The 22,340-nt window shown below is 39.6% G+C and overlaps 1 long non-coding RNA gene across 1 annotated transcript in view; it reads left to right on the top strand.

The window, feature by feature from the left end:
* Window positions 1–19,813, top strand: part of LOC134492532 (uncharacterized) — a 349,089-nt gene extending 329,276 nt beyond the window's left edge. The window contains exon 3 of the long non-coding RNA XR_010067457.1: window positions 19,720–19,813. This is a non-coding gene — a long non-coding RNA (uncharacterized LOC134492532). The remainder of the gene's footprint in view (window positions 1–19,719) is intronic.
* Window positions 19,814–22,340: the final 2,527 nt, after the last annotated feature.

The raw sequence follows: 22,340 nt of genomic DNA, 5'->3' as shown, positions 1-22,340 counted from the left end.
GGCTGCTCTTTTGGGCATTGGGCCAGAGTGTTGAGTGAGTCCATCCCTGGGGCCATAGTAGTAAAATTGTTTTGTTTGTTTGGATATGGATATGCATTGCTTTTTATGATTGTTCTCAAATTTGTTTGTAAGTTGCTCAGAGCCATTGCCAGGTGGGTGGCCATACAAGTGGAGAAGAGAGAGAGAGAGAGAATTTTTCTTGGATGTTAGCCTCCTGGATTCTCTGGAAATATCTGGAACTGGCTGGGATATAATTGATAATAAATAAATAAACAACTGCCCATGGTCATACCTGCTAAATCAGATTTTGTAGGACTAGCTGGATGTTAACCCTTTAAGGTAGACCAGACTAAGACCAGACTAAGAAATAAGTGCCAAATAGGGTTACTTTTACTGTAACAGCTACAGTAACAGAATTTTGCAACTCTGAATGTGCTTCCCACCTCCCTCACTTTACCTTAATGTGAACTAGGGAAGGGCTTGTCTGAGATTTTTTCTCAAATTAGTTTCTTGGCCTGTGCCTCCTTTATCTGACTTTGTCTAGCAGCTCTTCCTCCTGTCCTTCAAGGCCCTTTCCTATGCCCTCTACACTGTGTTACCACTGATGACAGATGGTGCTGGAAGTAGACTCCAATCACAAGTAGATAAATGTTCTTTTTAAGATGTAAACAAGTGGCCAAACAGCATTTGCCACTTTTATGAGAGTGGCCAGCACTAGAAGCATTACAGTAGTGCTGGCCACAACGTGGCAGAAAACACAGTGTGGTCTGAGATTTAGATGGGGAGAGGATTGAATCTAGGCAGTATTTTTTCCCCCAAAGCTACTTTTACTTCCAGAACAAAGCTTTTCTGATACAGACCAGAGTTTTGTTTTCAAACACTGCATAACATTCCAGAGCAGGGCTTTGCTAGTAAAGGACAGGATTTATTTTCCAAAATTGTATATTTCTCCAGAGATAGGCTTTTCTAAACAGGGCAACGTTTGTATTTTTAAAACCCTATTGTTGCTCTCTGGCTAAATAAATATCCAAACAAAAACATTGTGACACTGTGCTCAGTTCCTCATATTCTGCAGAGGGCAGGGGATTTATAAAGCCTGGCAGAAAAGTAAATGTGTGTGATTTTTGTGAAACCTACTGTATGCCTGTAACTTTTCAATGAGGGAAATCCATGGTCTAAAGCAGTGTTTCTTAATCTTGACAACTTTAAAATATGTGGACTTCCACTCCCAGAATTCCCCAGCCAGCCATGTTCCCTTTAGGACTTCGTGCTGGCTGGGGAATTCTGGGAGTTGAAGTCCACCTATCTTAAAGTTGCCAAAGTTGAGAAACACTGATCTAAAGGGACATAAAGTACAGAGTAGCACAGATGTTTAACCATCACCTCTCCTCAAGTGGACCAATCCACACAACGCAGTGACACGCAAAGCCAATGCAGAAATATATTTTCAGTTGTTAGTGCAACATAATTGGTCATTTATAATGAATGACAGTTTTATTTCCAATGAATGGTAATATGCATTATCTCACACTTATTATTTGGATGTATTTCTTGGTTTGGACCTAGGGGAAGTCTGCTCCTACCATGGCAAACACTACCTTAGTCTCAGTAATGCTTCATTCAGTTGGATTTTTCCCTTTAGGACTTGAGATACAATGTGTATGCTAGAAGGGGGAGGAGAGAACATAAATAGTAATTAAATAGTCCATGCCAAGCGGTGCTCCAAGTAATGTCCCTATTTCTCATTTTGTCATGTTGACAAATATGGAAATGGCCAAGAGGGTAGACGGCAACATTGGATCAGCCTTCTTCACTTTTTTCACCTTCCTCAGTGAGAATGTCCATCTTTTTTTCTTTTGACCACAAATAAACATGGGGCCTAGAAAGACAAAATAGTTCCGACATTTGGAGAGGCATGGCAAACCTGAAAGCTAAGGGACCGTCTCATCCCCGTTACATCAGCCCGTCCCACCCGCTCAGGCAGAGAGGGCATGCTGCAGACCCCGTCTGCACGAGAATTCCATCTGGCGGGGTCCAGGAGGCGGGCCTTCTCTGCAGCAACTCCCGCCCTTTGGAACACCCTTCCCCGGAAGTGAGGCTAGCCTCCTCTCTTTTGGACTTCAGGAAACGATTGAAGACCTGGCTTTGTCACCATGCTTGGAGTGGGGGGAAGAAGAGCCAAGCTTGGGGTTGGGTGGCTCCCTAGTCCTGCCGAGGCCGGTCTTGTCCCCCTTTGGGTGGAATTAGATCTGCCATTATTTGGATCTCATTACATTTTCTATTTATGTATTGATATTGGTATTTATGGATGAATGATATTATTTATGATTTTATTGACTTTTAAACTATTTTATTGTGAACCGCCCAGAGTCTCCCATATGAGGGAGATGGGCGGTGATAAAAATATGATAGATAGATAGATAGATAGATAGATAGATAGATAGATAGATAGATAGATAGATAGATAAAAGCAAAGCTGCCATAGCCATAGCAAAACATACCAGCTCTCCAGGGCTTTGGGACAAAAATGGAACATGTTTTTCTAATGCAGAATGGGACAATAAAAGAGAAAATGTTAAAGTTGCATTAATTCTCAGAACTGTGTTTCTCAGCCTGGTCCTTCCAAGTGTTGCACAGAAGTGTCATTATTCTATTTACTGTAGAATTTTGGAAGCTAGCCTGCTTGGTATTTAGGCGAATGCCCAGAGCCTTGCAGTTTAGTACCCTTTAGCAAAATGTCAGGCTATCTCAAAAATCAATCTTAAAGGCCACCAGAACAAACATCCAGCAATAAGGAAAACTGGTATACAATGTTTTACCAATGGTATAATACCTTAGTACTGATAGTTAAAGTAAAAAATTCATTCTCTAGAAATTATTGGAAAGGTAATAGACAGGTTGGATCATTTATTTTTTTTTTCATATTTGATGGCAATGCTTTAAAACCCAACAATCCTGGACAACTGGTTATAACAGAATTAAACAAATTCTAAAGTTTCATGCTATTTTTCTACCAAATATTACCAAGCCTCATATTCCCACAAAGTATAACAAACTGGCTTTGAATATTATAACAGCTGCTAGGATATTCTGTGTTCCTTGTTGGAAGTGATATATAATTCTTCCTGTAGAAGAATGGCAAATTAAGTTCTGGGGGTATACATTAAGGTCAAAAATAATATTATATTTGAAAAACAAATCTGATATAAAATTCAATTCAACATGATTATCATCATTATTGGATGATAATTCCACCATATGGTCTTGTACTACCTCTGAAGTTTGGGTTTTCTTCTAGCATATGTTGTTAGCGCTTACATTTCTTTATGAGTTGCTAAATAAGCATGGGATTTTTAGACTAAGCAAAAGTAATTATCTCTCATACTGATCGATAATTTATAGCATACTGGTCATTAATATTAATTATTGCATATCATCTTGATTTTAATAATAATCTGAAATTTTAAATTAAATCAGGCACTTTCATATGTAGAACTAAACTAATGTTATTTTCACATTTTTATTGTGTTGTGTAATCCTTGTAAATCTCTCACCGAATTTGTTTTGTTTTGTTTTTCCTACTTTTCTTTCTGGTTTTATTTTTTTGATTATGTTTGTAAATAATTAATAAGTTTTTTTTAATGGGGGGGGGGGACCCAAAGCATCCAGTAATAAGAGCAGAGCATCCATACGTCCACCCACATGGCTGGGCTTGGAGAATGTCATTCTGGCCCAAAAATCAAAGAGTTGCAAATTGTGAGTGAAATCATCTCCACTGTTGCTGAGTAATCATCCTATAACATCATCTTGCAAGTACTATAAGAATTGTTTTTAAATGCATTATCAGAAGTCCATTCAAGAAGACAGGCTGTCAAATTGAACTAAAATGTTATAACAATAAAAGTCATCCAAGATTAGAAGCCAAAAATGAGTGTTTAGTTGAAAAATAGAAAGAGATTATTTATTTCAGATGAATGCAAACGGAGTTCTCCTTTTGGGAACGAGGAATTCCTGTGCTTTGAGTTGTTATGATTGCTGTTGCTTTAATATCTGTACTTCCTTTTTCGTCTATTATTTTCTGTGATTTAGAGTTCAATGCATCTTGATTATATTGCTTCAGTTACAGGTTCTAAGTTGTATCACACTTCTAGTAGTGAAACCTCTGACATCAATAAGTGAAGGAATATAACTTTTAAATTGCCATGGAAAGCTGTCATAATGTTTGCAATCCAGCTTTGAGATGGAAAAGAAAGAAATCAGTTTGGCTGACATTTAATGCTGCTACAGTAGAGAACTTTTGTGAGGCACGCTGAGATGTGAACAGGTCCAACAAAAATAAAAGAGAACAGGCAGAGGAGATGAATATTTAGCACCACACACTTCTAACTTCAGTCCCATTTACTTCTGACATCTAGCCTCTGACAGATATTCCTTTCTCAGAGAGAATTTGGCCTTTAAAAGGTAAAAAAAAAACCCTACCCATTTTAAGTTGAAGAGGGTTATACCATTAAAATAACCCCATTATCTGTCTCCTTTTGACATTTTAAAACTACAGTCTTTTAAAGAACCCTAAGTGATTGCCAGTTAATAAAGGAGGATGTAGAGCTGACAATCTGAGATCTCCAAGGGACTTTTGCTCCTCCAAAAGCTACTGCTTGTAATTTTTAATATGACAGAAGGGGGAAATCTAAATGACCCCTAAATGGCCCCTTCTATGATTTTATAGTAGCAGGACATCACATTTGACCACAGGAGTGAAAGAAGAAATTTCAGACACCAGGAAGCGGGATGCAATGGAGGCTTTGCAACTCCAGAGGAAAACCTGTTGCTGCAGTGTATCCTTTGGAGCACAAGCTGAGCTTCCCCAGCCCTATGGCCCTATCGGGACACAGGTGTTAGTGCCACCTCAGGTCACTGCAGCCCTTGCATGAGGAAAGCCTACATGCATGGACTACATTATTCGTTGATTGTAAATTAATTTAAACATAAATTAAACTAAAACCAATTTATTTCTGGTTCTAACTCCAACCTACATCTTTGTCTTGATCCTGCCTTTTTTGTATGTGAAGTGTAGCTCTCAATCTATCTGTCACTCAAAGGTAAAGACAGGAGTGTCCACAGGGTATGGTCAAAAAGTCAAGATGGTGGCTGCAATGTTGCAATTGAAGCTCTGCCCATATTTATATATGTTGCACATACAACATGCATAAAAAAAACAGACAGAGTTTTGACCGCACTGTCATGGTCAGCATCTTGACTTTTTTGACCACACTCTGCAGATGCCCCTGGGCAAAGAGCAGCCTTTGTTCCCTCAAATTGAGCATCCTTGACTTAGAAAAAGAGCAAGTTTCTAAGAGCAACTTGAGATGCTCCCAACACTCAGGAATGACAATCTAGCCAAACACATCAGGGGTGAGAAAGTGAATAGTTGTACCCATGGTACCACTGGGGTTTGACGAGGGCTTGATCAATTTCAGAGGAGACAGGGATGAGGGGAGGAAGCAGAGATGAACGATGATGCTCCATTGGGATAGAAGCAATTTGAAGAGCCTAAATATCATAAAGAAAAAATAACAGGTTTATGGCAAGCTTTGCTGACCCACATGGAAAAGCTGAGCATCTCTCCAGTGAAGATAAGAATGGGAGGGCTATGCTGAGCACAAGAGAGAACAAGGCATTCTCAAGGAATAGATTCGCTCAGAAGAATATTGCTTCAAAGGAGAAACCTGCAATATAGACACAGCATAGCAAAGTCTTTAAAAATCAGAAAGGAAACTTGCAAAGAGCTCTGCCTACAGACTGAAAGCCCTGTAGGTGGAATGTTGCACTTTCAGTCCATCCCTATAAAAGGCAAAGCCTGTGTCTACCAAATACCTCCCCACAATGCAAAAGGAAAAAGCTCCCCAGAAGGGGGAAAAAAAAAAGAACGGTGTAAGCTGTGCTGGGGAAGCCACTGAAGGACAGGAGAACAATACCCTGCCTTTTGGTTTATTCCAACGCTAAGGGAGATTTACAATACTGAGTAGGAAACACCCAAAAAATTAATACAGTCAAAACCAAAACCAAAACCCTTCATTCATTAAAAACTGTGGTAAAATTGGTGTATAGCAACTTGGATATATACTGTTTTAATTTTGCATTAGTGGCTATGGCTTTAACCAAAATGGTAGCAAGGGATCCCAGGGGCTCTGTTTAAGAAGCCCTTCTCTAAATGGTACCTTCCCACACCGCCCATCATTCCAGGCCATTAGGGTTGATAGGAATTGTAGTCTAACACTTCTAGAATATAAGGCTGCTTAAGGGTCAAAAATCTGGCTTCCTTGTTGATTGTTAACAGGAAAAAAAATCCTGAAACAGTAAAACAAAGCAGGATCATAACATCATACTAATTATTAAACAGATGGGATCGCGAGGAAATTCATTTGTATCTATACATATTTTCAGGCATGAGTGGCTGCTTGGTGCCCATGATGGCTGTTATCCTGAAAGTATGCAAAAATGAATATAATTTACTTTTCTGAGTGCAACAGGCTTGAGCAATTATATGCTTTTTCTCTCAGCAAATATTGACCTCTTTTGGTCCCCATAGTAGCAACAATTCATCCAAAGGTTGAGTTTGGAGCTTGTACTCTCTAGTAGCCTCTATCTATGATATAAGTGGTTATATTTTATCTGGGGGGGTTGGTAGATTTTTAGTAAAACGCTCAGTTAAGAAGTGTAATTGTGTGCAGCATTGTAATATCTATTACAATTTAGAATGCAAAGCAAGTAAGGAGCATGCAAGTATGAGTGGCCCAAGGCCTTGCATTGCCGAAAGCATATCCCAGTGAGCAAAGGACATAGAAACAAAGCCAGCCAAGCTGATCTGGTACACGCTTCTCTCTCTAGGAGTAAGTAAAATCGCATCTTCTTTGAGTCACCTCAGCTCTTCATTAATCCAATGACACATTAATGCAATTTTCTTAGGAAAAAGATGGAAGTAGTCAGTCGTTGCCTTTTTTCAAGAAGAATTTTTGCCTCTTCAGCCAGCCTATGAATTTCTTGGTGGTCTCTCATCTAAATACTAACCTGGTTCAACCCTGCTTATCTTTTTGAGATTGGCCAAATTCAGCTAGGTGCTATCATCTAGTTCAGCTCTGGCTGTTGTTGTTGTTGTTATTATTTTGTTATAAAATAAGCAGTGTGAGACAGTTGCCTCATTGTGCCTAAAATATTGGAAAGATTCCTGTTCCAAGTAAATGTTAAAAATAAAAGCAGTGGTATTCTTCTGAGCTCTGTCACTGCGTTTGTCATTAATCAATATCAACATATGTTGTTGTTTATTCGTTTAGTCGCTTCCGACTCTTCGTGACTTCATGGACCAGCCCACGCCAGAGCTTCCTGTCGGTCGTCAACACCCCCAGCTCCCCCAGGGACGAGTCCGTCACCTCTAGAATATCATCCATCCATCTTGCCCTTGGTCGGCCCCTCTTCCTTTTGCCTTCCACTCTCCCTAGCATCAGCATCTTCTCCAGGGTGTCCTGTCTTCTCATTATGTGGCCAAAGTATTTCAGTTTTGCCTTTAATATCATTCCCTCAAGTGAGCAGTCTGGCTTTATTTCCTGGAGGATGGACTGGTTGGATCTTCTTGCAGTCCAAGGCACTCTCAGAATTTTCCTCCAACACCACAGTTCAAAAGCATCGATCTTCCTTCGCTCAGCCTTCCTTATGGTCCAGCTCTCGCAGCCATATGTTACTACAGGGAACACCATTGCTTTAACTATGCGGGCCTTTGTTGTCAGTGTGATGTCTCTGCTCTTAACTATTTTATCGAGATTTGTCATTGCTCTTCTCCCAAGGATTAAGCGTCTTCTGATTTCCTGACTGCAGTCAGCATCTGCAGTAATCTTTGCACCTAGAAATACAAAGTCTTTCACTGCCTCTACATTTTCTCCCTCTATTTGCCAGTTATCAATCAAGCTGGTTGCCATAATCTTGGTTTTTTTGAGGTTTAGCTGCAAGCCAGCTTTTGCACTTTCTTCTTTCACCTTCATCATAAGGCTCCTCAGTTCCTCTTCACTTTCAGCCATCAAAGTGGTATCATCTGCATATCTGAGATTGTTAATGTTTCTTCCAGAGATTTTAACTCCAGCCTTGGATTCCTCAAGCCCAGCTTGTCGCATGATGTGTTCTGCATACAAGTTGAATAGGTAGGGTGAGAGTATACAGCCCTGCCGTACTCCTTTCCCAATCTTAAACCAGTCCGTTGTTCCGTGGTCTGTTCTTACTGTTGCTACTTGGTCGTTATACAGATTCTTCAGGAGGCATACAAGATGACTTGGTATCCCCATACCGCTAAGAACTTGCCACAATTTGTTATGGTCCACACAGTCAAAGGCTTTAGAATAGTCAATAAATATCAACATATACTTCATCAAAATAACAATCAATATCACAGAGCAATTATTATCAAGCAAGACCCCTACATAATGCATGCATATACTCAGTGCTAGGAGCTGAGATATGTGATATCTGAGAATAGCTTAGTACAAAGTACAAAGTTCCAAGTAACTGGTAAAGCTGAAACCAAATAAGCATTATCATTCTTCTAGCTCTACAACACTACTCTTCTCTATCTCCAACAGGTCCTTATTTCCTCTATCTGGAATTTTACTCCACTCCTGCCATCATTACTGTGTATCTGACTTAGTTGAGAATTGGCCTATTAATTAAATGGAATTATACCAGCCATTAGAGGACAAGAACAAGGCAAAGATATTATCTCCAGGCCTTGCTTGCAAGTGTTCCTGAAGGATGATTGACTAGATCACAGTTCCCCAAAGTGGTCAATATCGACCACCAAGGGTCGATGGTACTATCCAAGAGGTCAATACGGTTGTTATTATTTGTAGTACTATTAACTAAAGTAGTATATATTAAATTATTTTCAGATAATAAATGTTTGGGGGTTGATGAAGAATATGAAACTTCATGAAGGGCTCAATGAGCTGAAGAGTTTGGGGACCCCTGGATGAGATGGACCTTTAGTTTAATCCTGCATGGGACTTTTGATATGATTTTGTCTTAGAAACGTGAGTTTAAGTCCAGAGCTTTTGCCAATATTCCTTAGAATTTGGGATAGATGCTCCAGTTGTCCAATGAATGGGCTTTTATTTTCATAGTCAACTATTTCAATACAGGCTGCCTAATTATTGTGAAGTTCTACCCATAACTGTAATACATGATATGTATTCTTCTAGTATAAACTACAAGAATTATGTCTCCTTATTCCTCTGCTTGAAAAGTGGGAGAGAAATATCGGCATGCAGCGCTCACTGTTAGTACAGCTGGGTTAAAGCAGCTGTGAGCCACATGAGAATTAAACCAGCCCACTGCCTAGAGCTGGCAAGAAGTAATACAGCATTCAGCAGAATAAACAACATGGCTGAGATACGTAAATAGCTCCTGATGTTCAGTCCAGCCCAGCCCCAAAGGCCATTAAACAAGGCTTTGGCTTGTTCCTTTTCATTTGTTTTTAGAGAAATAATGAATTTTCCATCTGCATTCAGTGCATTGTTGTCTAGCAACTCCAGAACTGACTGTTTTGATCTAGTGCTCACCTTTCAAAGCTGGTTGGAGGCCAGGGTGGGGTGGGGGCAGTAGGGAGGGGAATCCTTCAGGGAATCAAAAGAAAATCCACCCTTCCAGTCAAAAATTAACATAAGGGAGGTGTTTCTCAAGCCTGGTACAGCCATTCGCTCTGCCTATGAAGCCTCTAAAGATTTAAGCAAAGCCGAAAGGGAGTGGGAACTTACAAGGAGATCAGTAGTAGTAGCAGTAGTAATTGTTGTTATTTTAATAAGATTTTTTACCTGTGGCAAAGATTACTTGTAGGTTTATCATAAAATAAAAGTTAAAAATGAACCATCCATGGTACAGAATTATGTGTGTTTGAGAACCAAGACAGTTGACCTAACAAGGTATGGGAATTAGTGTAATACTTGCCTGTGTCTGGTTTTAAGGCAGTAATTCTCAAGCTGAGATAACTGTTCGCATATGCTGAAATTTTGGCAAGCTCAAGCCCCCCTAGCAGAAGAGTCATTTTACTTCATGTCTGTAGTTGGATGGATGGATGATCTGAGCTGGACCAGACCAGTAATTAGATCACTTAATTATCCCACTGTTCGCTGATTGGCTATCACTCTCCAATATCTCAAGCAGAGTCCCCCCCTCCCAGCATTTACTAATAATATTAAAAAAAACAAACCTAAAGATGGCCAGGACTGAGCCTAGCATTGGAGCAAACTTTTCTCACTTGCAGAAGTTCTTTTGGAGGTGTATGTGAGAGAGAAAGAGAGTTTAGTCTGTCTTAGTTTAGATAAACAAGGTAGCAAGAAAGTCACATGAAGGCTCATAATGGACATAACACTTCAGCAACTTTCAGCCACATTTCCTAACTCAGAATGCCACCCAAAGAATCATGGAACGCTGTATAGTTCTGCAGAGTGTATTTCCTGTGACATTCTGATCCAGTAATTACATCTGGAGGCTGTAGAAAGCCTTTTGATTTGGATGCTTTGAAGCATTATGCAAAAAGACTCATGTCTCTGGCTAGTAATGTAAGCTATCACCTCCCCTCCACCCGAAAGCTTCCAGACCTGATTAGTACTGTACAGAGATGAGAAATTATAGGAAATCCCAGGCCTGTAGTCTACAGTGGAAAGGGAAAGGGATCCAGAAGAAGACAATGGCAAGCTACTTCTGAGCTGCTACAAAGAAAAGTCACTACAAGTAGTCCTCGCTTAACAACCACAATTGGGACTGGAATTTTGTTAAGCAAAGCAGTCATTAAGTGAATTGAACCCAATTTTACAACCTTTTTTGCTGCGGTTGTTAAACAAATCACTGCAGCTGTTAAGCAAAACACATGGTCATTAAGCAAATTGTGTGGTTACCCACTGATTTTGCTTGCCGGAAGCCAGCCGGGAAGGTCAAAAATGGTGATCACATGACCATAGGACACTGCGACGGTCATAAATGCAAACCGGTTGCCAAGTGCCCAAATCATGATCATGTGACCGCAGGGATGCTGCAACGGTCATAAGTGTGAGAACTGGTTGTAAGTTTTTTTTTTCAATACTTTTGAAAGTCCAAACTGTCACTAAACAAATGGTTGTTAAGTGAAGACTACCTGTAGGTAACTAGGAGCTGAGTTCAAGTGAATCAAGTCTTTTCCTGCATTTAATTGCACCAGGACTTTTGACTTTTTAATTACATCCACAAAATGTGTCATGCTCTAGAGGGCATAGGGAATGGCCTTGAAGGACAGGAGGAAGAGCTGCTACCAAGGCAGTGGTCAGATAAATGAGGCTTGAGCCTGGGCCAAGAAAATAATTTGAGAAAAGTCTCAGACAAGCCCTTTCCTAGTTCACATGAAGATAAAGGGAGGGAGGAGGGAAGCACATTCAGACTTGCAAGATTCTGTTACTATAGCTGTTACAATAAAAGTAATCCTGACCTATGTGGCATTGGTTGATTAGTCTGGTCTACCTTGAAGGGCTGACACATGCTAGGAAAAAATGGTTGAAAAATTCAAATAATTCAAACATTGTGTTATAGTTGTTGTTAGTTGCTGTTGAGTCATTTACAACTCATGGTGACCCTATGTATAACAGAACGAAACGCTGTTCGGTCTTGCGCCATGTGCCTGTTCCAATGTTTGCATCCATTGTTGCAGTAACTGTATCAATCCGTCGCACTGAAGGTCTTCCTCTTTTCTGCTGGCCCTCGACTTTACCAAACATGATGTCCTTTTCAAGCGATCGGTCTTTCCTGACGATGTGCCCAAAGTATGAGAGTCTAAGCCTAGTTATCTTCGCCTCTAGGGAGCATTTTGGTTGTATTTCTTCTAAAACTGATTTGTTTGTTCTTCTGGCAGTCCATGGTATTTTCAGTAATCTTCGCCAACACCACAATTCAAATACATCAATTCTTCTTCTATCTTCCTCTTTTAATGTCCAACTTTCACAGACATATGTGACAATTGAGAAGACTATGGCGTGAGTCAGACACACCTTTGTTTTTAAACTGACATCTTTACTTCTGAAAACTTTAGATAGGTCTTTGATGGCAGATTTTCCCAGCACAATACGTCGTTTGATTTCTTGATTATTACTTCCCTTGGCATTGGTCGTTGATCTGAGTAGACTGATGCTGTTGACGACTTCAATTTCTTCTCCATTTATTATGACATTGTTTATTGGTCCATTTGTGAGAATTGTCTGCTTCACATTCAGGTGTAGTCTGTATTGCTGACTACAGTCTTCGATCTTCATCAGCAAGTAATTAAAGTCTTCTTCATTTCCAGCAAGCAAAGTTTTATCATCTGCCTATCACAGGTTATTAATGAGCCTTCCACTGATTCTGATACTCGGTTCTTCTTCATACATTCCTGCTTCTCAAATTATTTGTTCAGCATATATATTGAATAAGTAGAGTGAAAGTATACAACCTTGCCACACACCTTTTCCAATTTTGAACCACTCGGCATCACCGTTTTCTGTTCTAACGACTGCCTCTTGATCCGTGTACAGGTTCTTCATGAGTACAATTAAGTGCTCTGGAATTCCTATTCTTCGTAATATTAGTCATAACTTGTTATGGTCCACACAGTCAAACTGTATTATAATACCTGATGTAAAGTGACTGATTGAATAAAGTTAGGTAAAATATCAAGGCTTCTAGTGATCTCCTATCCAGTTATATATTAGGAATCCCTACATCTGTAAATATAAGAGCATTTGATGCGCTAGCTCTCGTACAGTATTGTGATGTAGTAGAATTATTCCAGCACTTGATAGAAATTTATCCTCTGCCTGAGGTCTAATCTACAGGTATGTGCATAAAAATAACTCAAGTTTAAGCTGACACTAATTCTTATTGTTACAAACTCTGCATGTTTTTGAATGCCAGTGAGATATAGCTCCAGTTTTAAATAGCATGCTGCACCTATCAGAAATTTGTAAACACCCTGCCATAACCTTTGACTGCCTGCATATCTTGATCGTTCCTCAAATTAAGAAACTCTTTGTTCATTTGTTATAGGCCCCATTTGGTTTTCTTGGAGATGAGGACCACCTCCTTTCTGAAAATCACCAAGGGATCTCCTTTTGAAATTGCTGTGGCAAATACATTTTCCAGGTAAAGGAAACAATTCCAGGGGATTAAAAAGACAAGAACCCACTGTTCTTCCAAATTATTCAAGCAGGGTTGTTGTTTTTCTAAATTGAATTTTAACTCCCTATTTCTATTCCCTAGATAATAGCATTTTTTTTAAAAAAGGCATACGTATTTGTAAGGCATAGTGATTAATCTGCAAGAGGAAGTTTTACTATTAGCAAAACCAGGTGGTAAAGCTGTTCCAGGCCTGCTCCTGTGACATCCTAACTTTTCAGACAGCAAACTTCTGTTGTAGAATTTGTCATCGTTCTTGCAAGTCCCTCTTCCCCCACAAGCCCTCCCTTTTCTATAATTTCAGGGAGACATAACAAGGTGACAACTAGACTGACACAGTTTTTCTGTAATGCACAGACTGTGTTACTTGGCACTCTGGATTATAGACAAACACATTTCAGCCCTGTTTGCAAACCCATTCCTGTGTGGGTAGTTTACGGTTCAGTATGTTATACAGATCCTGAAAATTAGATTAAGTTTACCCAGGCCAAGTCAACCGTGGGTCAAATGTATTGTGCAAGTATAACCATTCTGTTGAAACCACCACCCTCTTCCCTATTGTGGGTTAGCCTAGAGTGGAAAAAACCATCTCTTTCCCCCTTTCCTTACCCTGATGCTGCTATACCGTATAGCAAGGCCTGACTGGATCTCTTAAAGTGTGACTTCATAATACTCCAGAAAGCCCCATTCTTTTTTCTTTTCTGTTCTTTTCTCTTCTGCCTTTCAGTTTTGGCAATATAAAAATTAATTGCTGCTGCTGTGATTTAAACAAGCAGGATCCCCTTGCAGGCCTTGAAAAGCAGTGCCATTTTATTTGGTTAAAACAAACAGGTTAACAAATGTCACTTAAAGTACAATGTTAGTGACCCTTCTGCCTTCTGTTCTGCCTTCTTTCTGTCTATGTCTATCCTTCACGTTTTCCTCACCTGCTTTTTCTATACTGTAATTCTATAATTTCATGTATATGGCTTTAAACAAGGCCTGTTTACTTAATTTTTATTACTTCAAGTGTCATAATCTTAAGACATATCTCTTTGGGGGAAATAAATGTGAAATCTGACTTCAACTAATAGGCATTACTATAAAACCATTTTTATTAAAATATTTATTTAAAGGATTAAGATATAATTTCTCCCGCTGCATTTTTTTAAAATACTTTTGTGGTTTCCCCAGTGCCCACATACTGTAGGCTTGGCTTGATATAACATGAAATAAGGTTAAAAGACTCTAATTCCTTATTTACACTAATCTGTTGTGCTGCAAGTAAGTGTGTTGCACAGAATTAGCAGCCTGTATTTTTTTAGAAACTGCAGTAATCATGTGATGAAATTTTTCCCAGCATAGATACAGTGGGATTCTGGCACTTGTAATGGCAGTGCAGGAATACTTGATTGTTTTAATGATGATGAATTGAGATGAAATTACAGATACTTAATGAGATGAAGGTGGGATAATGAGTTTACTTCATTACTAGTGAAGGGCAGGGAACATTTCTAGGAAAAACTACTGAGAGCAAGAGGAGGTATTTAACATTTGCCAACCCCCCAATTTCTCCTGAAAGTTTACGAATAAAACAGGCTGGGGTTGTTTTCCTATTAAGGTTATTTCCATTTTAGAGGCCCTCTGAGAGAAAACAGGATAAAAATGTCCATTTCAGTTTGCTAATTCTCAGAATGTCAGTGCACAGTCTGGACAATTCTGTTCTGACATGGGCTCAAGTTTGCTTTGGCTCATGCTTTTAACATTTCACAAACCAGTGGTATTTATATCTTTACAGCGTCTATCTTTCCTAATGCCTCTGGCCACATCAACAGTGGACAGCATTTTGGCTTTAACCCCGATACATCATAAGCACCCGTGGTACTCAACCATGCCCTCTGCTCTTCCCCAGCAGCATATTGGGTACTTTTCAGTATCATATTGATACAGACCTTGCTGTGAATGTCCATTTGGTTTTCTTGAAAAATATTGGAATGAGTTGCCATTTCCCTCTTCAGTGGATGGCATTTAGTTTGATTCCTCACCTATGATCTACCCATCAAGGTTGACCCACTGACAGTGTACTTCCCAACAGCATAACTCATAGCTTGATGGGGATGTGGTGTAATGAAGGGATCCACAGTATCATCCTCCAGTAGAATTATGTGGCAAACACTGGATTCGGAAATGATGTTTTGTAGTTCCAAATGAATTGGATTTTATATTTATTTATTGCATTTTATGATAATTGTAATGTGTCTGGTTTTATGAGATTTTAATGTTTCTGTTCAGAGTTTGATTTTATTGTAAACCGCCCAGAGTCCCTCTCTTGGGGGAGATGGGCGGTAATTAAATTTGAATAATAAATAAATAAATAAATAAATGGAAATCTTTTCTCTCTCTGAGAGCTTTTTTTTCCACTTGCACCTAACCACAGTATCAACATGCCCTGGCAACATCTTTTTTTCCTGGCATGTCCCCATGATTTTGCCTTAATCTCATTCCCAGTCCATGAATGAGACAGTTCTGCTGTACAGGTTGTCCTCACTTAACAACCACAATTGAGACCATAATTTAAGTCACTAAGTGATGCAATTGTTAAGCAAATCCAGACCAGATGTTATGACCATTTTTGCGGTGGTGGTTAAGTGAATCACATGGTTGTTATGCAGTTCCCTATTGATTTTGCTTATTGGAAGCTGGCTGGGAAGATTGAAAATGGTGATCACGTGACCATGGGATGCTGCAACCATCATAAATGTGTGACAGTTGCCAAGTGCTCAAATCGCAATCATGTGACTACAGGGATGCGGCAATGGTCGTAAGTGCGAGGAACAGTCGAAAGTCGTTTTTTTCAGCGCCATTGTAACTCTGGATGATCACTAAACAAATGGTCATTAAGTAATGCTTTTCTTGTTATTTTGACACCATCCAAGGGCAGCCTCTAACTATGTAAACTCTATTAGGTCATCATCCACAACCTTGAATGGAAGCGAAGTAAGTGCACTGACTGGGAACAGGGCCAACACTGTCAGGTCAAGGATTGGAAATGGGGACCGTAAATTTCAGGCAGGTACAGTTTTCTACTGACTCATGGGTGGGTGGATAGCACTTTGACTTAGCAATAGGGACCCATCCTGAGTAAGAGAGAGGGAGACTCCAGCTTAGCAAAACTCCCTTCTTTTGGGGGGAGATGGGTGGTGGCAAAATTTGAAAAATAAATAAATAAATAAAATAAAAAATGAAACACTAGCATAATTTCAATGACTTTTACCTATAACTGCAAATGGCTGGCAAAATGCCCTTAAAGTTAAATTAGAATTCAACAGAAGAAAGATCTGAGTTTTCCATTCCCCATACTCCCCTTTTCTTTCAGAATTATTCTTCCTACAAATTGGAAAACATGCTGAATGCTTTAGGCAGATTTAATAGCAATCTCAGCAGTGAAGAGAGATTTTATAGAATACAGCTATGTTTCTCTTACACTTTCCACTCTACCTTTAAACATTTGTGGAAATGTTTAAAACTCAGCACTCACAGCAGGACTGACCCAAGACTGGCTAGCTAAGATGAAAGACAAAATGCCCCTTTTCCTGCCCAGGTAGAGCAACTGAGGATGCTGGTAGCTGAATCTCCCTTTAGTACACAAAGTGGGCATTCATACCAGGCTGGTTATGGACTCAAGGATAGGTTATATGGCAGATGTTGTTCTGTCTTCTTCCAACAGAAGGGAACATCAGCAGAGTTTTTGAGGTCAGCTGGGTGAATGCTACGTCTGCACCCAGTGCCTCCACCTGTGTTCATCTCATTCTCTTCTGATAAGGACACTGCCATGGTTAGTAAAGATTGTGTTCCAGACTTTTCCTTTTCAGTAAAGGCTACATATCTAGGTGGATTCCTCCATCAAGACAACAGGAACATTTTCAGCAAGTAGCAGTTTGGTAAAGACATTTTAACTTCTACTTTCCCTTCATATTCAGTTTAGGACCTGGTACAGAAAAAGCAGAGAACAGCAGAAAACACAAGACTTCATGCTGTCCTGATTTCAGGTCTTGACCAGCCAATGCTTCTCCAAGCATACTGTTGGAGGTACGCCAACTATCTCCCAAGGCTGAAACTTTGGAAGATCAGGAAGACAAATGCTCAGAGATAAATCAACGAGTGCATTTAAGATTAAGATTTGTTTTGCTTCGAATTCAGAATTGCATATATGATGAATTTAAACTAAATCTGGTGTCACAAATCTCTTTCTGCCTCTAAACCTATAAAGAAATGGTAATATAAACACTTCTTACTGCACATAGACATTTTAAATTCAGAGTGCACATTTCATTAGGGCAAAGTATAAACAAGGTTATGTTCTTTAGTTTAACAACTAGGACTGATTATGAAAGTGGGTGAGACAAATTGACTGAAATTTATATATCCCTCATTTTTTTGCTGGCTGTGACACTCTTCCCCTGAGTTCCTATAAAGAGCAGTTATCCTTCCTGAAGGACAGGAAGTGTTTGTAGGGGATTTACATATCCCTTTGGTAAGGGGACTATTCACCCAGATGGCATGCTTCTTATTTCCTTTAAACAACAATTGATGGACCCAAGTGAATTGGCTGGACCAGATGGGAAATGCTTATATTCCATTAACAAGCACTGTTTCACTGAGATAAGTATCCCTCATGGTTCTAAGAACCATCCATACATTTAACTTTCCTTAACTGTATACAGCAATGCTATTAAATAATAGACTTCATACTGTTAATCCATGTTTCTAGGCTCAATTATGAAAATATGTTTCATCATTAATGAAATAAATGCTTGGAATGATATTTGAATATCAAAATCTGGCCAGGTATTCATTGGTCTAAAGCAGGAGTTCTCAGTGGCTGAGTCAATGGGTACAACTGAAATCTTGATGGTACATTATGGGCATTGTCACAAAATGATTGCATTACTGGGTGCAACCAGTCTCAAAATCTTCATATACCAGAAGATAAACAAACAAACTGGGCCACAGCCACCCATTTTATTTTCCAAAACTGCCTCTGGAGTTTGGGGTTCAATCAAAAGATTTGGATGGCCCCAACTCTGTTAGCCTTCAGGAAAGCTTTAAAAACTTGGCTTTTCCCCCCAGACATCAGGCCAGTACAATATATGTGCCCATCTTCTAGGAGGCAGATTGTATGATTGGTGAGCCCTGACTGCATGCTGTTTGATGGATTGATTTATGAATTTCATTTGTTTGTTGATGTATTTTTTAAAATTTTATGTACACTATGTGGCATCATGATTATGAAAGTTCAGCAGCTAAATAATCTAAGTCAGAGTTTCTCAACCAGGGTTCCGTGGAACCCTAGGGTTCCATGTAAGGTCACTAGGGGCTCCGTGGGAGATCATGATTTATTTTTAAAAAAATATTTCAAATTCAGGCAACTTCACATTAAAGAGGTAAGTTTCATTCTTTATTTTTAGTTTAAGAACATGGTATATATACAGGCCTACCCATGTAACGAATCTAATAATTTTGTAACTTCTGGCCTATATTTGAGCCGGAATGTGCAGGGGTTCCCCGAGGCCTGAAAAATATTTCAAGGGTTCCTCCAGGGTCAAAAGGCTGAGAAAGGCTGATCTAAGTAAATAAAGTGCTTTATTTTGCAGCACCCTAGTTTCCCATTATTATTTTTAATTTAAAAAATCTTTAAAAAATTAAATTCAGTAAAGCAAAGAACTTGGTGGGCACCAAGTAATATGTCAGCAGGAGTTGAGAGCCGTGGAGATGGGATGGCCTTGAAGGAAATATTCAGAAGCTGTTACAGAAAGAAAAAGGGCAGAAGCATTCTTAATCGCTGGGAAAGGAAGTAGTATTAGGAAGAAACTTAGGCTGGCTCCTCCCTGACTGCCTGGGGTATAAGAGGGACCAGAGGAATATCACAGAGACCTGCAAGATTCTGTTTAAAAAACCTATTTCAGTAAAGCTTAGTTCTTATCTCCTTATAGAGTCTGTTTCCTGATCGTGACAATCTCAAAGAGCTGACAACAAGGTGCCTTGCTGGGGCCCAAGTTCTAAAGAGTAAGAAACTCTCTCTTTCTCTCTCTCTCATTTTATACACACACACACACACATATGTAAAAAAAAAATTATATGCAGGGCCACAACTGGAGGGGGCAAGCAGGGCATGTGCCCTGGGCGCTGCGCTGGTGGGGAGCCAAAATGAGCACAGAATCTATGTTTGCCCCGGGTGACAAAGACCCTAGTTGCAGCCCTGATTATATGGTGGCCTATGTACCAGAAGGAACTCTGGGCAGTGAACAAGAGTGAAAGGTAAAGGTAAAGGTTTCCCTTGACGTAAAGTCCAGTCGTGTCCGACTCTAGGGGGCGGTGCTCATCTCCGTTTCTAAGCCGTTAGAGCCGATGTTGTCTGTAGACCCGTCCGTGGTCATGTGGCCGGCATGACGACACGGAACGCCGTTACCTTCCCGCCGAAGCGGTACCTATTGATCTACTCACATTTGCATGTTTTCGAACTGCTAGGTGAGCAGGAGCTGGGACTAGCCACGGGAGCTCACCCCGTCGCGCGGATTCGGACCGCCAACCTTCCGATCGGCAAGCTCAGCAGCGCAGCGGTTTAACCCGCAGCGCCACCGCGTCCCTACAAGAGTGAAAACATGATACAATTATGAACAACTATTTAAATAAAAACCTGTTGAAGTGAAAAACAGCATTAAGGCCACAATAAAACCCGCATCCATAAATCAACTGCACCTTGCCAGCTCCATCAAGACCCCAGTCCCACTGCTTGGGGGGAAAGCCAGGTCTTTGATGCTTTCCTGAAGGCCAGGAGGGTTGAGGCCATCCATGCCTCCAGGAGGAGTCTGTTCCATAAGACAGCTGTCAAGACAGAGAGGACATACCTCTGAGGCCTTGCCAAGCAACACTGTTTCACCAAAGGGACCTGGAGCATGCCCACCCTGTCAGATCTAGTGGGACTGGCAGAAACCAACAGGGATAGGTGGCCCTGCAAGTCATAAAAGTAATATTACATACAATACAAAAATGTTTAAAACCAAATTGATTAAAATTATGTATAAACAATAAACACATAAGTGGAAGACAGACTGGTTAAAACACACCATTGCCCCTGAAACTTTGAAACTGTACCTACTGTACCCCAGTAGGTACAGTAGGCTGATGACACCCAGCTCTACTCTCTTCATCCTCTGAATGCTGGGAAGCACTTACACCTCTTTCTGCTGCTTAAGTTTGTTACAAGGATTCAAGAAGAAAACAAATCCAGACAAGACTAAGATGTTCTGGAGAAATAGGAACCTGAACTCTGGGATGAAATCTCCTCCTGTTTGGGATGGCTTTGCACTCCCCTTGAAACAGCACATCTATGGTCTATGAGTGCTACTTAATTATTCTCAGTAGCCACTCTGGATTTACATAACTTATATTTGAAGATGTCCTCATTTTTTAATTTCAGTTTTGGTAGTGAGTTCTACATATGAGCAGATCTTATAATTCCCAGTTCATTTAGTGCATCTGAGTAATTTCTCACCTCTTTATTGTCAGTGTGAAAATTGAATATTGATAAAACACAGGGGAAAAATGTGTGCAGAAGAGCATATGTCTATCTATTAAACACTGCAAAAAAGTCCCTTGAAATAGTTCAATCTATAATTCCATGAGTACTCATTTTGCAACCACACATATACATCAAGTGAACTGAAAAAATGAAAACCATAGGAAGTTGTACACATTTATATTCCAAATCCCATCCCATAGCCAACCCACAAAAAAGTAAAGAAACAGAATAAAGGAAATCCTGTAACTTGAAGAGCTGCGATAATTTATTCTTACTGAATACACCAGCAAGACACAATACCCTTCCTTAATGAGCAGGAAAGTGATTAATCCATTACAAAGCAAAATTCAGCATTTTCGGAAATATACTTTAAGCTGTTATTGCATCTTAACCAGTCTCTTTAGTATATTTGTTGCTTTGTACAGATGCTTGAGAGGTAGAAACATAATAATTCAAAAATGCAAGTATTCGCTATCTTTTTAGTCTAGAATGTATGCAAGTTCACGATATTAAGCAGCCATATGCTAGTTATGTTTGGCTTTTTCTACATGAACAACTATCATCCAAAACCTTTTAAATGTTGATGTTCATCTGGATATCTAGGAACTTTAAAGCAAGAGGGATGAAATTCATAAGGAAATTGCTGGCTAATGGCTTATTCAAAGAATTCCAGCATCAGAGCAATATCTCATATGTTCCCAGGCCTGGACTATGAAATACATAGTACCATAGAATATAGGAAGGCCATTTACTAGATAAATAAGGCTGGCTTCTTTGTTTGAAATGAAACAAGGACACTTACTCCTGTTCCCATACTCTTAACATAGCAATAACATGTTAATAGCCAGCAAGGGAAATGGCACAGGTTAAATAGAATCCAAATGCCTCCTATTATGCCTATGCCCACTTGCTACTCAATTTATTACCTGTTAAGGAGTATTTTTCTTCATAGCGATGTTTCTTAATAGGTATATTTATTTCAGATATATCTAAAAGATTGTCCATCTGGATTTCAGTTACAGACATAGTGCAAGACTCTGAAAACAGAAAAATGATATGCTTTTCTGATAGTGGGAGATCAGCTGGCTATCCTGAGCCTGTTTGTCGTGAATGGCCACATTTTAGTACATATGATGTTTTAGAATGCCAACATTAATATTTGGGGAGCGAGACCAATAAGAACATGCTATAATTTTTGCAGGATAAGCCATAGGCAGAAATCCCCACTTCTTCATATTTATGTATAGGATTGCACTGTTAATCAACAGACAATGAGGTTAGCTAATTTAACAGCAATCTTGCCTTGTGGCTGTGTAATATTTTGATCTGAATCTCTCTATTCCAATCCCCATTTAATTACTCCATGATGCTGTCTGAAATAAATACACATAGTTTTATTCCTGGGAGTAAGAGAAAGGTAAACACTATTAAAACATTTTGAGGGAATCAATAATTTGGGCCCGGTTTCTGAAAACTCATAACAATGCCTAGTCATATTGCAATTGTATTAACTCAAGAAGGCTTCTGAAAATCAACAAATGGGTAGAATTCTTCACCCTTCTATGTT

The sequence above is a fragment of the Candoia aspera genome, chromosome 2 (genome assembly GCF_035149785.1).
Source record: "Candoia aspera isolate rCanAsp1 chromosome 2, rCanAsp1.hap2, whole genome shotgun sequence".
Taxonomy (NCBI): Eukaryota; Metazoa; Chordata; class Lepidosauria; order Squamata; family Boidae; genus Candoia; species Candoia aspera.
The sequence above is the reverse complement of the archived record's forward strand: the minus strand, read 5'-3'. Positions and strand labels throughout refer to the sequence as shown.